Genomic DNA, 14,118 nt, shown 5'->3' with positions numbered 1-14,118 from the left:
TTGAAGATCGTTGACGCTGTCCACCACGAGGGGATTCGGCTGGTCACAGGTGCTTATAGGACAAATCTCATACCCAGCCTCTGTGCTGAATACGAGGATCTGCCCCTTACCATTAGGCGGCAGCTCCTCATGGTGCATCAGGCATGTAAGATCCTCATAGCTCCGACTTTACCCGTACTCCTTTTCTTCAACTGTCCATGAGCCACACTGCCATTTGGGATCCGCTTGCCACGTATGCTGGAGTCACTCGGTGTGGAGCAAATACAATCCCAAATCCAGAGTTTTAACTGTCTGCTGCCCTGGTTACTGCAGACGCCCAGCGTCATTTTATATTTAGTGCAATACAGGAGGCCAACGGCCTTGCCGCAGTGATAACACCAGTTCCCGTCAGATCACCGAAGTTAAGCGCTGTCGGGCTGGGCTAGTACGTGGATGAGTGACCTCTGCCGAGAGCTGTTGGCAAGCGGGGTGCACTCAGCACTTGTGAGGCAAACTGAGGAGCTACTTGATAGAGAAGTAGCAGCCCTGGTGTCGGGAACTGACATACGGTCGAGAGAGCGGTGTGCTGAACCCATGCCCCTCTATATCCGAATACAGTGACGCCTATGGGCTGAGGATGACACGGCGGCCGGTTGGTACCGTTGGGCCTTCATGGCCTGTTCGGGAGGAGATTTTTTCTTTTTTTTTAATTTTAGGAATACAGGAGAGATTGCACACCTGCTTCTGTTTTTAATTCGATATTGACAGACATTTTATATGTGCATCGCAACTACGCAGCTGTCTTTACGGATGGGTCTAAGTAGAGGGACTCCTTTGTTTGCTCTGTCGTTTACCCGGATGGCCTCCTCAAGGTCTGACTGCCTCAGGAATTTACTATCTTCGATGCAGAGTTATATGTGACCTTGCGGGCACTGGAGCAGATGAGACGTTCTTCCAGTGCTAAATTTCTTGTTTGTTCAGATTCTCTGAGCGCCCTTTACTCTTTACAACGTTTGTACCCAGCGTATAATGTTATCCAGGATATCCAGGATGCCCTCCTCCAAATACAACTACTGAGGTAGGAGGTGTATTTTTGCTGGGTGGCCGCGCCGGATTTGCCGAGCGGTCTTGGGGGCGCTGCAGTCATGGACTGTGCGGCTTGGCCTGGCGGAGGTTCGAGTCCTCCCTCGGGCATGGGTGTGTGTGTTTGTCCTTAGGATAGTTTAGGTTAAGTAGTGTGTAAGCTTAGGGACTGATGACCTTAGCAGGTAAGTCCCATAAGATTTCACACACGTTTGAACATTTCTGCTGGGTGGCTGGGCACATGGGAGATGCGAGGTGAGGAAGGGCGCGTCGTGATCCTCAGGTATTTCAATGTGCCACCTCCCTGCATGCTATCACCTCGCTGTTAAGGTGCAAGGTCATGCGTCGATAGGAAGACGAGTAGCCGGAAGTTACTGACCATAAACTCCGAGTAGTAAAGCCCACAACTCGGCCGTGGCGTACTTCCTTTCAGTCACTCGACGGGACGAGATCCTACTTACTCGTCTTCACATAGGCCGCAGCACCATGACACATGGATTCTTATTCCGTCAAGGGTGCAATCCAATGTGTGGTGCTTGTGGGCGTGCAGATCACTGTGCGCCACATTTTATTGGACTGCGTTTTATTTGCCGACCAGCGGACTGCAGCGGGTTTGCCAACCGATCTGCCCTCTATTTTAAGGAATGTTTCAATGAATGTGGTTAAAGTTTAAAGTTTTGTGAACAGTCCAACATTTTTATCAAGATTTTAGGGAGATGTTTTTAACGTGTCAACAGGATGACTGCCTCGCCCATGTTTTTTTGTAAGTGGTCAGCCAGTTATATGTCCTTCACTGTCCTTTCTTTTAGCTCTTCTGTGTTTTCTTTTCTGTGCTTTAATTTCACGTGTAGTCAGTTTCTCTCCTAATTGGTTTTAGTGCATGTGAGACAGAGTGACTGTATCGTGGATGAGTGTACAAAAACTTTAGTTTATCTTCACATTCGTTTCTTTTGATAAGTGTAAGGACGCTGATCACCTCGCCGTTGGGCGCCCATAAAATGCAAACACACACACACACACACACAAACACACACACACACACACACACACACACACACACACACACACATTCTTAAGCCAATCCACTTCATCCTCTGAATGCAGGCTTGGCTACATTGCACCAGGATAATGCCGATTTTTGTATTAAATGGAGAATATTGGCCTCCATCGCTGTAGAGCACGTGTAGGTTCCTCCCTGTGTTGAACTTTCACCAGCGTGACCCCGATGTGAACACGTGGGTAATAAGGTCACTAGACAAGTCTCTCATCAGAGTCGTCCAGCAATCAGTATGAATTAACTATGGACTCGGATCGATGCGGCCAGGCGGACATTTCCTTCTATGATTACAAGCTATGAAGTGCTGCGGCGATTTCTGCAGATCACAATCGTTCTATAACACTGACTTTGTGCTCATAATGCAGTTGTGTAGGCTGAAAATTTAACTGTTCATTTATACCACTATTAGTCATTCATGGAATGAACTACTTTCTTTTCCGTCGTGTTCATCACGAATCAGCAAGTTTTTGAAGTGACACCGTCCCAAAGGCTACTTCAGTGTATTATACTGCACCACCTCGCTCGGTAATAAGAGTATGGATGTTTTGATTCGTGTCTTTTGGTTAATACTTACTGTTCAATCCTTTTGATATATACACTCCTGGAAATGGAAAAAAGAACACATTGACACCGGTGTGTCAGACCCACCATACTTGCTCCGGACACTGCGAGAGGGCTGTACAAGCAATGATCACACGCACGGCACAGCGGACACACCAGGAACCGCAGTGTTGGCCGTCGAATGGCGCTAGCTGCGCAGCATTTGTGCACCGCCGCCGTCAGTGTCAGCCAGTTTGCCGTGGCATACGGAGCTCCATCGCAGTCTTTAACACTGGTAGCATGAGCATGCCGCGACAGCGTGGACGTGAGCCGTATGTGTAGTTGACGGACTTTGAGCGAGGGCGTATAGTGGGCATGCGGGAGGCCGGTTGGACGTACCGCCGAATTGCTCAACACGTGGGGCGTGAGGTCTCCACAGTACATCGATGTTGTCGCCAGTGGTCGGCGGAAGGTGCACGTGCCCGTCGACCTGGGACCGGACCTCAGCGACGCACGGATGCACTCCTAGACCGTAGGATCCTACGCAGTGCCGTAAGGGACCGCACCGCCACTTCCCAGCAAATTAGGGACGCTGTTGCTCCTGGGGTATCGGCGAGGACCATTCGCAACCGTCTCCATGAAGCTGGGCTACGGTCCCGCACACCGTTAGGCCGTCTTCCGCTCACGCCCCAACATCGTGCAGCCCGCCTCCAGTGGTGTCGCGACAGGCGTGAATGGAGGGACGAATGGAGACGTGTCGTCTTCAGCGATGAGAGTCGCTTCTGCCTTGGTGCCAATGATGGTCGTATGCGTGTTTGGCGCCGTGCAGGTGAGCGCCACAACCAGGACTGCATACGACCGAGGCACACAGGGCCAACACCCGGCATCATGGTGTGGGGAGCGATCTCGTACACTGGCCGTACACCTCTGGTGATCGTCGAGGGAACACTGAATAGTGCACGGTACATCCAAACCGTCATCGAACCCATCGGTCTACCATTCCTAGACCGGCAAGGGAACTTGCTGTTACAACAGGACAATGCACGTCCGCATGTATCCCATGCCACCCAACGTGCTCTAGAAGGTGTAAGTCAACTACCCTGGCCAGCAAGATCTCCGGATTTGTCCCCCATTGAGCATGTTTGGGACTGGATGAAGCGTCGTCTCACGCGGTCTGCACGTCCAGCACGAACGCTGGTCCAACTGAGGCACCAGGTGGAAATGGCATAGCAAGCCGTTCCACAGGACTACATCCAGCATCTCTACGATCGTCTCCATGGGAGAATAGCAGGCTGCATTGCTGCGAAAGGTGGATATACACTGTACTAGTGCCGACATTGTGCATGCTCTGTTGCCTGTGTCTATGTGCCTGTGGTTCTGTCAGTGTGATCATGTGATGCATCTGACCCCAGGAATGTGTCAATAAAGTTTCCCCTTCCTGGGACAATGAATTCACGGTGTTCTTATTTCAATTTCCAGGAGTGTAGTTTCATCTCGTTTCACAATTTTTATGATCGCAATTGACAAATATGTCAATGGTAATACCCCATCTTCAGTACGATACTTATTTTTTTGTGTGTTGTTATGTCACGCTCAGGAGCTACATTTCCATTTTCAAAGATTTCCAACTGGCAGTTGTGATCAGCCACAGAATTTGCCTCGTCGCCATCAGTGAAACACTTACACGCCCACATGTCTTTTTTACTTATATCAATAGTCAACCACAAAATATGAAGAGCCATTTTAGGTGATACTAGTGTCATTGTGTAAGATGTCGTAAATGATTTATCGAAACAAAAAGTAGGTAACATAAGCATGTGAACAACAAAGAACACAGTTTCATTTAAACGCAAAAAAGCGAGTAAACACCTAAGATAAGCGGCAATTTAACATCACAGAGTGAACGTAATCGAGCATTTTAAATTGTTAGAACTGGAGACAGGTGAAAACGTTTCTTCGAAGTATCACATTCACTATCTTGTGCAGAAAGTAAGTGCTGCTGCCTTGACTGTAAGAGTAATCTTGATGTTCACTATTGTTGAAACGGAAATGCTTATGTACTTTGCTTATTTTCTACCTATTATGTCGTAACGTATCGTTCACTACGTGATCAAAAGTATCCTGACACCACCAAAAACATACGTTTTTCATATTACGTGCATTGTGCTGCCACCTACTGCCAGGTACTTCATATCAGTGACCTCATTAGTCATTAGGCATCGTGAGAGAGCGGAATGAGGCGCTCCGCGGAACTCATGGACTTCGAACGTGGTCAGCTGATTGGGTGTCAGATGTGTCATACGTCTGTACGCGACATTTCCAAACTCCTACACATCCCTAGGTCCACTGTTTCCTATGTGATACTGCAGTGGAAACGAGAACGGACACGTACAGCACAAAAGCGTACAGGCCGACTTCGTCTGTTGAGTGACAGAGACCGCCGACAGTTGAAGTGGGTCGTAATGTGATAAGCATACATCTATCTAGACCATCACACAGGAATTCCAAACTGCATCAGGATCCACTGCAAGACTGCAAGTACTATGAAAGTTAGGCGGGAGGTGAGAAAACTTGGATTTCATTGTCGAGCGGCTGCTCATAAGCCACACATCACGCCGGTAAATGCCAAACGACGCCTCGCTTGGTGTAAGGAGCGTAAACATTGAACAGTTGAACAGTGGAAAAACGTTGTGTGGAAAAAAATCACGGTATACAATGTGGCGATCCAATGGCAGGTGTGGATGTGGCGAATGCCCAGGTGAACGTCATCTGCCAGCGTGTGTAGTGAAAAACAGTAAAATTCGGAGGCGGTGGTGTTATGGTATGGTCGTGTTTTTCATGGAGGGGGCTTGCACCTCTTGTTGTTTTGCGTGACGCTATCATAGCACAGGCCTACATTGATGTTTTAAGCAACTTATTGATTCCCACTGTTGAAGAGCAATTCAGGGACGGCGATTGGATCTTTCAACACGATCGAGTACCTGTTCATAATGCACGCCCTGTGACGTAGTGGTTACGCGACAATATGGACTGGCCTGAACAGAGTCCTGACCTGAATCCTATAGAACATTTTTGGGATGTCTTCGAACGCCGACTTCATGCCAGACCTCACCGACCGACATCGATACCTCTCCACAATGCAGCACTCCGTGAAGAATGGACTGCCATTCCCCAATAAAGCTTCCAGCACCTGATTGAACGTATGCTAAGGGTGGGCCAACACCATATTGAATTCCAGCATTACCGATGGAGGACGCCTCGAACTTGTAATTCATTTTTCAGCCAGGTGTCGGCATACTTTTGATCACATAATGTAGTTTGAGGCAACTTTGTGCATCGGCAGAAAAGGATGATGAAAATGAAAAGGGGTTAAAATGGCTCTGAGCACTATGGGACTTAACATCTGAGGTCATCAGTCCCCTAAAACTTAGAACTACTTAAACCTAACTAACCTAAGGACATCACACACATCCATGCCTGAGGCAGGATTGGAACCTGCGACCGTAGCGGTCGCGCTATTCCAGACTGAAGCGCCTAGAAGAGCTCGGCCACAACGGTCGGTGATAAAAATGATCTGTGGTTGAAGCATGCGCAGTTCTTCATTGAAGAGTCTCGTAATTCTAAGTTCTCCATCACTGTATTTATATTTTCTCATTGAATTTGTGGTTAAAAATATGAGCACTATGGTATTCAAATCAGTCTTTGGATTAGTGACCGATTTACCTTTCATGTGGGCAAATTGAATAGAAGCTGCAGCATTCACTCCGTGAAAACTATATGTGAAAAAAATGTTCGTTTTATGAAATGTATTCGCAAATTGCGGATACGGTATTACATCAGCTGTATGGTTTACTATAGACATACGAAAATTTGTAGTAAACCTTATAGTTAATGCAATATCGTATTCGCGATTTGTGAATATAATTCATGATTTAATACGGTTGTAGAAAGCCAGCAATGTCCGATCCTTTATACATACTTGTGAAGGACATTTGCATCGAAAATACAGACACTGCACTAACTCAGTTTCCATTCTAATAGCATTTTATTAAGCATTCTATAGAGGATGTACACTTTCAGCAGTTCCATTTTCAATTTGGTTACAGTAGACCCGAAAAATGAGGGAACGAAAACCCAAGGTCTTATAATCCAAGTTCAAGTACATTCTAATATTTCCTTCTGGCCATTATGATTTAGGTTCTCCGTCATTTTCCTAAATCGATTGAGGAGAATGGCAGGATGGATACTTTCAAATGAACACGGTCCATTTCCGTCATTTTGCGTCCGCAGGTTTAGTCTGTGCTCCAGTTCTAACTACCTTTTATCTTCAATAAGACGGTAAACCCCAATATTCCTCCCTTATGTTCTATTCGTGAGTTTAGTCTCTTAAATATACTGTATCGTGTTGTATATACAACATAAAAGCTCATGTTTCCTCGCAGAAGCCTGCCAGAGGCGGCGGCGCCAAACGTGTTCTTAGTTTGGTTTCGTCAAACCGAACAACCGTAGCTTTTGCTCACCTAGCTTAAATTTATAACTTCTGATAAAGGCACATATTAACTGGTTGTGAGCGTTTCAACTGGTGTCTGTGCATTACCGCATTTTAGGGCGTGCAAATGCTTGAATTTGAGTGGGCAACGACCTGATTGGCTAACTTCAATGCTAAATAGTTTGGAAACGGCGCAACACATCGAATTTTGTTCTTAAGTAATTTTTCAGCGCAACCTCCGTTGCAATACCTTTACAAGCTTCTCAGACTCTTTCCGACCAGCCTGTACAAGTAGAATAATAAAGAGTTATAAAAGAAAGCGTGATCATCCAATTTCATAACGGTTCTCAGTATTACCCCCAAAAACCTACACAATGTGACGTGATCGCCGGCCAGTGTGGCCGAGCGGTTCTAGGCGCTACAGTCTGGAACCGCACGACCGCTGCGGTCGCAGGTTCAAATACTGCCTCGGGTATGGATGTGTGTGATGTCCTTAGGTTAATTAGGTTTAAGTAGTTCTAAGTTCTAGGGGACTGATGACCACAGAAGGTAAGTCCCGTAGTGCTCAAAGCCATTTGAACCATTTTTGGCGTGATCAGTCTGTTGACCACTAATCTTGTAGTCAGATGCTGTCGTGTTCTTATTCCTTGTTATATGCATCATCTTATATTTATCCATATTTAAAGAGAGCTGCCATTTATAACACTAAGTGGGAATTTTGTCAGTGTCTTTCTGCAATTCCTGAGTAACGTTCAACGACGATATTTTCCTGTTCACAACTGCATCGTCAGCGAACAATCTTATAATGCCACAGATCCTATCCTACAAAAAGCTTGTATGTATATTAAAAACATTAGATGCACTATTACGCTTCCTTGGCGCACACTTGATGCTACTTGCATTGCTATGGTACATTCGCCATCCAGCATAATGTACTGGTATCTGTCAGTCAAACATTCCTTGAGCCGATGACGTATTTGTGAAGACACTCCGTAAGATCTTGTCTTGCTTCGTAGTCGTCAATGTGGTACAGTGCCGAACGCCTTTACGTGTGTGCACCTTAAACCGCAGATTGCTCAACATGTTGCTTAAGGAATTACGTAGGATCTTACCGTATAGCATTTTGAGAAATTTCAACCCTAGACTCTAGCCCTACATTGTCCATAAATTGCTGACAGGTTGATGAAAACAACCCCAGTCTTTAGTTTTTTCTGGTAGCCAGTTTCTGTGTGAGTAGTCAAGGAAAGCACTTATTCACAGCTGTTTCTACGATGTCTAAATGGAGTGTTTTGAGATGGTAACACAGAATTAATTGGGTCTCTTTCAAATTGTTTTTACGCACAGCTAAGTGGATAGATTGCGCGAAAGTGTTCTGCAGATGTTTCTTCCCTCTCTAGCCATTGTGAGGGACCGATGGCTTTGTAGTCTGGTCTCTTCAACCCGCCACCAACCAACCTCTCTGGCTTTCTGTAATTGCTTGCCCCTTGGGAACTCAAGAGATATACCGGCAGCCCTCTTTGGTTTAGGACGTGGTCGTGGGCTTTCTGATGTGCTGTGGGGTGGTGTTACTGGATTCTGATGTCAGAACACCGTCTTCACAGTGATCCACAAAGTTATTGTTCGTGTACAGAGAACTTCCAAGAATTTGCAGATGTGTAGGGTTAGGACCATTTTCTTTTTTTTTTTTTTTTTCAGGCGAGTGTTGCTGTTTACTGAGAGCGCATGATTGGCTGGCATAGGCCTCATTAAACATCGGCGACTTATTGGCTGACCGAAAGAGGTGTTTAATTGGAAGAGCGGGATTGGTGGGGTATAAATAAAGTAAACAAACTGTATTTATTTCCCGGAAACAAATGTTTTAGTGTGACTACCATCATAGCTTTGGAATATTGCTCTGTTGAGTCTTTGTGAAAATAATCTACGGAACTTGCAAGAAAGCCGCTGGAGATGGTGTACTGAATGTCAGTGTGGCAAGCTTTCCGGTCTACTGGTCGGATCTTAAAATCTTTCTGAATACAGTTAGATAGCACAACGCATTTAGCATTGATATTAGAGTAGCGACAATTTTAACTCGAAATTGTGGATCAAGGCGAGGCTTGCGACGCTTTTTAGCTGGTTTAAAAGTGTAGCAATGCCGTCAGGTGATTCAGGTCGGCTGATAAACATTTCCTTGCTAATCAGTGCTGAACTAAGTCGCGCAATCAATCTCGCGTGCAGTTTGCCGCTAGAGGCTCACCGATTTCGGCCGCAGACGCGAGTGATAGCTCGTGCCACGATAATACATCTGCGAGGACAAAGCCGAAGTAAAGTTCCAGTTTCCGTTCACACTAACCCTAGGCTGGGTTCATGTGAACGCAATATTTGCGGTGCGTCAACTGCGCGTAACTGGCCCCATTGCTATGCCGCACCTGGTAGATACAGCAGTCTACACGAGGTGGCACGTCTGTTGCTGCGAAATTTGGCTGCTCTCTTGCCGCATCGCCCATAGCGAGAAGGAAATCGCGTGGCGGCAGCCACATTGCTATGGTCGTCAAACTTTCTTTTTCAAGAGCAACTACTCACAACGTAGGGTGGCGCCTGGCAAGTATTGATCCGTTAAAAGTCGGCTTCAAAAAATGGTTCAAATGGCTTTGAGCTCTATGGGACTTAACATCTGAGGTCATCAGTCCCCTAGAACTTAGAACTACTTAAACCTAACTAACCTAAGGATATCACACACTTCCATACCCCAGGCAGGATTCGAACCTGCGACCGTAGCGGCCACGCGCTTCCAGACTAAAGCGCCTGGAACCGCACGGCCACACCTGCCGGCCGAAATTCGGCTTCATTCGGAACACTTCGTATAGACTGTTCTCTATTTCAGAGGGCTGCCACCCTCAGCAAATACAAAGTTGTGACGCTGTAATTACGAGACAAGGCGTTGCTGTGTTGTCTATGTGAGCGGATGATTAATTGATTAATAACAGTAATTGTACTTATATTTAAATACGTTATGGGCATGATCACAAATGTTTACGAAGTGTTTTGAACGTGATGTTTCTTCTACTCACTGCGTTGTTTTATAACAGTCTCAATTTGACTTAATAGTCCTAGCTATAAGTAGGCACCGCATTTAAAACTGATCGTCTCAGTAATGCACATTCACGAATCCATGTTACTTCTGTATCAAACTTTATGCAATAGCAGCTGACAGGTTGGAGTCGCGCACGCCCATGAGTTGTCAGTACTGGGAGACAATCAATAAAACATTTCCTCTTTCACATCTTGTCGCTCCTCTGAGACCGTGCAATACACGTGCCCCTAAGGCAAGCGGCGAACTTTACTTAGCTTACGGCCGAATTCATCAACGTCAATTAAAATGAAGCCCATCTTAAAATATTGCTGTCTCTGTAAGTATTTTTGTGTCTTACACAGCAAGAAAACTACACTCGTAAGAAGCTCTTAACGTTAGTTGACGTTTTCGTTTGAGCTATTAGTTGCTACATATTTATTATTACAAAATACGGCTGACAACCGCGGGCAGCAGTTTGGCGACCACTGAACTGGTCAGTTCACAATGGCGAGCGGCAGGTGTGCGAAGAAGGGACAATTGAAGGCAGTGGCTAGTTAACAGCCAGTATTGTGTTCTCCGTTCTGAGTGTACAAGCGTCGTCCTCAGTGTGTCCTCTAAGTACTCAGAAAATCGACACAGATATTTTAATAACGGAGGTAGAGAAAGGATCTTGTTTTTGGGACATAACAGCCGATGAATACAGGGATATTAACGAGAGAGATGCGGAGTGGCATGGCATTTGCTGCTTATTTCTAGTTTTCGCGGAGCATTCAAGTTGAGAGAGATAAAAACTGTTATTATTTCTTTTCACCTTTTCATTGTTACAATAATAGTATGGGCTACATACGATGAGTCGGAGTCACAACAAAATGAGCAATTTACTTTCACTAAATGCGTTACGCATTTATATTCAGGGGAACAACAGCGAGAAATTCAAAAAATCCTAAATTTCTCTTATTGTTGAAATATGTAAGTCTGCAGGTTTCAGTGGCCGTTGTCACAGAATGTAAAATCTTGTGGGTTATTGGGCCCCATCCTATTTCGTCTATATTCTGTTTATAGGTGCCCTCCGTGCCGGCCACAATAACGGAATCAGAGTTGACTTTCTTAAAGAAGACTATGAAGGGCAACGGCAACCATGATTTGCCCGTGGACAGGGCATTCGGACGAAATATTCGTTATCCTAACAGCAACGACGAGGAACCGCTTTCTCACTCTGTTAGGCTATCATTCGTTTCCTGACTTACTGATTCAGAAATGGTTCAAATGGCTCTCAGCACTATGGGACTTAACATCTGTGGTCATCAGTCCCCTAGAACGTAGAGCTACTTAAACCTAACTAACCTAAGGACATCACACACATCCATGCTCGAGGCAGGATTCGAACCTGCGACCGTAGTGGTCACGCGGTTCCAGACTGAAGCGCCTAGAACCGCAAGATCACACCGGCCGGCTGACTTACTGACCGCATCGGCAGAATCCTATGGAGAAGTAAGTCTGTTGCACGCGAAGAGAAGCGAATGCATAATCTGAAAAGCCAGTCCTGTGGAAGATACATCAGTAAATGATTTTTATCGAAAAATAAGCCACAAAATACTTTCATAGCGATAACACGGTTAACAAAATAGAACATCTCATATAAAAGCGACTTGATAAAGTATTCGCCCACTCACGTCTTTTGATATTTAGAACGTGAAACCCTGGTTTAAATTACAAAATTAATGTTAAGTAGGGTTTCCTTTTTAGTTAATACTGTTTGCAGTCGTCTGGGCATAGAGCTAACTCCGTATGCTGTCAGAGAGGATGCAATTTGGCCCTTTCTTCTTTAAGAGCTTGTTTTATGTCTTCCTTGTCAGGAATTTGTCTATTTCTGTAGTTCTCTTTCAGTGCTTTCCAAAGACTGGGCTCTGAGGAGGGGCGCAGAGTTTTCTCGGGTGTATGTACGGAAGCTACACCCTCGATTTTCTAGCCATATGCTTAGGGTCGTTGTCCTGTTGAAAGATGTAAATTCCTTAGAGACCTAATTTTTGGGCACTAGCATTTAGATTTTCCCTTAAAACGTTTGAATACATTTTGTGATCCATCGTACCCTCTCCAAAACGCTGTTTTCTAACACCTGCAGCACACGCGTACACCACCCCACCGTGGGCTCAAGATATTGCGGCAGTATCTCTGTGTTTTTCTTACACCACACCGTTCGCCTGCCATCTGACCTGAATATGTCACACTTTCTTTCACCAGAAAATATAACTCTGTTCCGGAATCTTTCTTCTTGACTCTATGTTCCTCGGTAAAATCGAAACGTTTCTTCCGATTTGATTCAGTGACCAAAATTTCTTGCAAGCTACCCGGCCAAGGAAACTGGTACACCTGCCTAATATCGCGTAGGGCCCCAGCGAGCACCCAGAAGTGCCGCAACAAGACGTGGCATGGACTCGACTAATGTCTGACGTAGTGCTGGAGGGAACTGACACCATGAATCTTGCAAGGCTGTCCATAAATCCGTTAGAGTACGAGGGGGTGAAGATCTTTTCTGAACAGTACGTTGCAAGGCATCCCAGACATGCTCAATAATGTTCATGTGTGGGGAGTTTGTTGGTAAGCAGAAGTGTTTACATTCAGAAGAGTGTTCCTGAAGCTACTCTGTAGCAATTCTGGACGTGTTCGGTGTTGCATTGTCCTGCTGGAATTGCCCAAGTCCGTCGGAATGCAAATGGACATAAATGGATGAAAGTGATAAGACAGAATGCTTACGTACGTGTTACCTGTCAGATACTTATGTAGACGTATCAGGAGTCCCATATCACTCCAACTGCACAAGCCCCACACCATTACAGAGCCTCCACCAGCTTGAACAGTCCCCCTGCTGACATGCAGCGTCCATGGACTCATTAGGTTGTCTCTATACAAGTACACGCCCCTCCGACCAGGCAACATGTTCCCAGTGATCACCAGTCCAATGTCGGTGTTGACTGGCTCAGGCGAGGCGTGAAGCTTTGTGCCCTGCAGTCATCAAGGGTACATGAGTGGGCCTTTGACTCCGAAAGCCCATATCGATGATGTTTCGTTGAATGGTTCGTATTGCTGACACTTGTTCATGGCCGAGAATTGAAGTCTGTAGCAATTTGCAGAAGGGTTTCACTTCTATCACTTTGAACGATTCTCTTCAGTCGTCGTTGGTCTTGTTCTTGCAGGATCTTTCTCGGGCCACAGCTATGTCGGAGATTTAATATTTTACCGGATTTATGATATTCACGGTACACTCGTGAAATGGTCGTAAAGGAAAATCCCCACATCATCGCTACCTCAGAGATGCTGTGCCAAATCGCTCGTGTGCCGACTATAACACCACGTTCAAACTCTCTTTAATCTTGATAACCTACCATTGAAGCAGCAGTAACCGATTTAACTGCGCCAGACACTTGTTGTCTTATATAGACATTGCAGGCCGGTGTGGCCGTGCGGTTCTAGGCGCTTAAGTTTGGAACCGCGTGGCCGCTACGGTCGCAGGTTCGAATCCTGCCTCGGGCATGGATATGTGTGAGGTCCTTAGGTTAGTTAGGTTTAAGTACTTCTAAGTTCTAGGGGACTGATGACCTCCGATGTTAAGTCCCATAGTGCTCAGAGCCATTTGAACCATTGCAGACTGCAGAGCCGTATACTGCGTCTTTACATATCTGTGTATTTGAATACGCATGCCTATACCATTTTCTTTGGCGCTTCAGTGTACTTCCATGTCCTGAGCTCGTGGTCGTGCGATAGCGTTCTCGCTTCCCACGCCCGTGTTTCCGGGTTCGATTCCTGGCGGGGTCAGGGATTTTCTCTGCCTCGTGATGACTGGGTGTTGTGAGATGTCCTTAGGTTAGTTAGGTTTAAGTAGTTCTAAGTTCTAGGGGACTGATGACCATAGATGTTAAG

The sequence above is a fragment of the Schistocerca gregaria genome, chromosome X (genome assembly GCF_023897955.1).
Source record: "Schistocerca gregaria isolate iqSchGreg1 chromosome X, iqSchGreg1.2, whole genome shotgun sequence".
Classification (NCBI taxonomy): Eukaryota; Metazoa; Arthropoda; class Insecta; order Orthoptera; family Acrididae; genus Schistocerca; species Schistocerca gregaria.
Note: the sequence above shows the minus strand (reverse complement) of the source record.